Source organism: Dromiciops gliroides, chromosome 2, assembly GCF_019393635.1.
Source record: "Dromiciops gliroides isolate mDroGli1 chromosome 2, mDroGli1.pri, whole genome shotgun sequence".
Classification (NCBI taxonomy): Eukaryota; Metazoa; Chordata; class Mammalia; order Microbiotheria; family Microbiotheriidae; genus Dromiciops; species Dromiciops gliroides.
In genome coordinates, this window is record NC_057862.1 from 49,453,751 (window position 1) to 49,457,895 (window position 4,145).

Consider the following 4,145-nt stretch of genomic DNA (forward strand, 5'->3'; position numbering starts at 1 on the left):
GGCCAGAGTTCCAAATTGCTCTACAGAATGTTTGAATCAGTTTACAAATTTAGCAAGAGTGTGTTAATGTTTCATATTCCCCATATTCCCCACAACATTTATCGTTTTCTTCTGTTGTCCTATTAGCCAATCCAGTGGGTATGAGGTAGTACCCAGAATTGTTTTGACCTGAAATTACTGCCTTTCCTGTTATCTTGGCTCTGCCCCTTCCTTCATCATTTCTTAGAACACAATAGTATTCTATCTATCTATCTATCTATCTATCTATCTATCTATCTATCTATCTATCTATCTATCTATCTTTCTTTCTTTCTTTCTTTCTTTCTTTCTTTCTTTCTTTCTTTCTTTCTTTCTTTCTTTCTTTTTTCTTTTCAGGGCAATGAGGGTTAAGTGACTTGCCCAGAGTCACACAGCTAGTTAAGTGTCAAATGTCTGAGGTCAGATCTGAACCCAGGTCCTCCTAACTCCAGAGCTGGTGCTTTATCCACCGCACCATCTAGCTGCCCCTAATAGTATTCTATCACATTCATATACAATAATTTTTTAGCCATTCCCCAATTGATGGACTTCCATTTAGTGTCTGGTTCTTTATCAATACAAAAAGAGTGACTATATAGATTGGAAGGGAGAGGGCCTAGGTTCAAATTTCAGCTCTGCTGGGCAGCTAGGTGGCGCAGTGGATAGAGTACCGGTCCTGGATTCAGGAGTACCTGAGTTCAAATCCGGCCTCAGACACTTAACACTTACTAGCTGTGTGACCCTGGGCAAGTCACTTAACCCCAATTGCCTCCCTAAAAAAAAAAAAAAATCAGCTCTGCTGCTCCTTGCTAGTGAGACCCTGAGTGAATCATTTCACTTCTCTGGGCTTCAGTGTCCTAATCTGAAAATAAGGTGGTTGGACTTAGAGGCCCCTGAGCTCTCTTCTAGTCCCAAAGCTATGATCCTATCATCATGAACTCCCTACCACCCAAAGTCTTGGCCACTCCTTGACCTGAGCCTCCCCTTCCAGACACTTTCCCCTCCCTTCCCTGAGTTTTCTAGATATGAAATAAAGGGTGAGAGAGAAATCTTTGTGTGTAAATAGAGGATTTATATGTAAGTGAAATAATGGGGGGGGGACAAATGGAGGGTGTGTATGTGTATAAGGAGGGTTTGTATGTGTTGTGGGGGGAGAGGGAAGGAGACTGGGTAGAAAGCATTGTATAGGAGCAGTGAGGCAGGCAAATCTTACTTACCTCCACACATAGCCCACTTTGAGCCTTTGATGAATGAAGTGGAACTGAATGCAAGGAGAATTATGGTTGGATTGTTTTTCCTCTAAGCCAAAAAGGCTTCTTACATTGAAGGGGAGAGGAAATGAGCAACACAGCTTTGGGGGAGGCTGGTAATGGGTCAGTGTGGAGAATTGAGGGAATAGGAAATCATGGACAGCGGGTGGGTCCTTTCCTCATTTTGATACCCAGGACCTGTAGAGGAACACCACCTGCTTATGTAGCACTGTGGGGTTAGCAGACACTGTCCAAGTCCCTTTCTCCCAAGTGGGTCCTTGTTAGGTTGGAATTATGATAGACAGTTTGCCCTAGAATTATAAAATGATGAACTTAAAAGAGATCCCTTGTTTGTAAAAGGACGAAATTAAAACCCAGAGAGTACAGTCTGTCCAAGGTCACACCATGAGGTCCTGTAAGAGCCAGTACTAAGACCAAGACTATAAATATAGTCAGAAAACCTGTATTGGGGATAGGTGATGGAGGCACAGGGCAATGCCACAGGCTGGAGCCAACTAAGTAACCTTAGATATATGCGGGGGGCCCCAGCTGCAACCAAGAGTCCAGAAAGCCAGGAGTCAATTTCTGAATATGACAAGGTCAAGGCCTTTGGTGGGAGCATAAGTGGATGGGTCAGCCAGAACTAAGGGCAGCTTCCAGTCCTGCCAGAGTATCTGATATCCGTACAATGGAGGCCAGAAATACCCTATTCCTCCCCAAGTTCCTCTCTCACAAGCTAAATAAACTTGAAAGGGTAGGACAGCCTGTGATCTCTGGATGCCTAAAGAGACAGAAAGAGACCTAAGTCAGAAGTGGGGTACTCCAGACACAATCTCCACCAACTTTCCCTTTGATCTGGCCTGGCCTGACTCCCTGGATCCCCAAAGAGACAATGTTGTGGAATAGAACTACTTAGAGTGGAACTGGCTGAGAGTTTACAGTCAGAGCACCTGGGTTAACATGGACTCTGCCACTTAGGAGCTGTGTGGCCTTGGGAAAGTCACTTCCTTTTGACGTGGGGGTTGGGCCAACTAGTTATCAGGAGGGACACACCTAAAAAATAAGGGAGACAGGGGGCGGCTAGATAGCACAGTGGATAAAGCACCGGCCCTGGATTCAGGAGTACCCGAGTTCAAATCCGGCCTCAGACACTTGACACTTACTAGCTGTGTGACCCTGGGCAAGTCACTTAACCCCCATTGCCCCGCAAAACAAAAACAAAAACAAGGGAGACAAGCCCATTAGGCATGCTTGCCAGGGGACAGAGATAACACCAGAAGTCAGAACCACCCCTCCATTGTTAGGTGGTGGTCACCCCATCTACCAGCTATAAATGCTTTTGCCTTTCTTTGGTGGGTGGAAACGCTAAGAGAGTCAGGTCTCTGAGCCATTTTCTCCCCTTGAGACAAGTCTTTGACTTCCCTCTTGGTCACTTTCCCTAGCACCTAAATAAAAGAGCTTGCTTTATTCACTAGCTATGTACCTCAAAAGGGGCAGCTAGGTGGAACAGTGGATAAAATCACCAGACCTGGAACACAGAAAGACCTGAGTTCAAATCCAGCCTCAGACACTTACTAGACCATGGACAAGAAATCAGACCCTGTTTCCCTCAGTTTCCTTATCTGTAAAATGAGCTGGAAAAGGAAATGGCAGACCACTCCAGTATCTTTGCCAAGAAAGCCCTAAAATAGGGTCATGAAGAGTTGGACACAACTGAACTAATCAAACAACCAATGCACCTCAAAAGGATGTGTTGTTTTTTTCTCTGCACGCCTCTTAGAAATACTTCTACACTTATGAGGAACCTTAAAGGGCCATGGTTCCTGGTATTTTATAACCTATATATGCTGACTTTCATATCATATCGCCATTCATGGCCTCTACAGAACCTGTTTTGATAGGCTCAGTTTTCAAGTCTGTGCAGATGACTGGAAGAGGAGAGGAAAACTTGGGGAAACCCTTGGAAGAAGTTCACATATAGTGGATGAGAAGAGGAAGATGATCCCTGAGAGGGGATGGGTAAGAGGAGGCAGTGTCAAGGAAGCTAAGGTAGGGCTAGGTATCAAGGAGGAGGAGGCAACCCATTGTATTGAAGCTGCAGAGGCCAAACGGAATGAGGACTGAGAAAATGCCATTGGATTTAGCAATGCAGAAATCATTGGTCTCTTGGTCAGAAGCCAGATTCCAAGAGAATGAGAAGGGAGGCGGAGGTGAGGAGAGAGAGAGTAAGCAGGGCAGGCAGCTGTTTCTGGTAATTTGACAGTAAATGAGAGGGGCAGCTAGGTGGCGCAGTGGACAAAGCACTGGTCCTGGATTCAGGAGGACCTGAGTTCAAATCGGGCCTCAGACACTTCATACTTACTGGCTGTGTGACCCTGGGCAAGTCACTTAACCCTCATTGCCCCACTCAAAAAAAAACAAAACAACAACTCCAAGAATGACAGTAAATGAGAAAAGAGCTATTTGAGGATAGATTGAAGGGCATGGCAGGATCAAGCAAACATTTTTAAGAATAAGGGTGACCTGGGCATGTTTGTAGATGTGGGAAAGGACCATAGCATGAGATTGTAGATTAGACCCCAAAAGACCCTTAGAGGCCACCTAGTCCAAGCTCCTCTTTTTACAGGTGAAGAAACTGAGGCCCAGATGCAGGTCCTCTAACTACAAATCCTTACACACACTTGCCACCATGGATAGGGAGAGATTGAAGATGAGAGAATGAGGATAAGGATTCCTGTTGTGCCAACCTCACAGACTCACAGGATTGTGAAGCTCTGATGGAATGGTGCTTGTGAAAGTACTTTGCAAAGGTTGTTCAATAAGATAAAAATAATACCCCTAGGAAATCAACAGGATAAGGCTTTTTGACAGAAATCG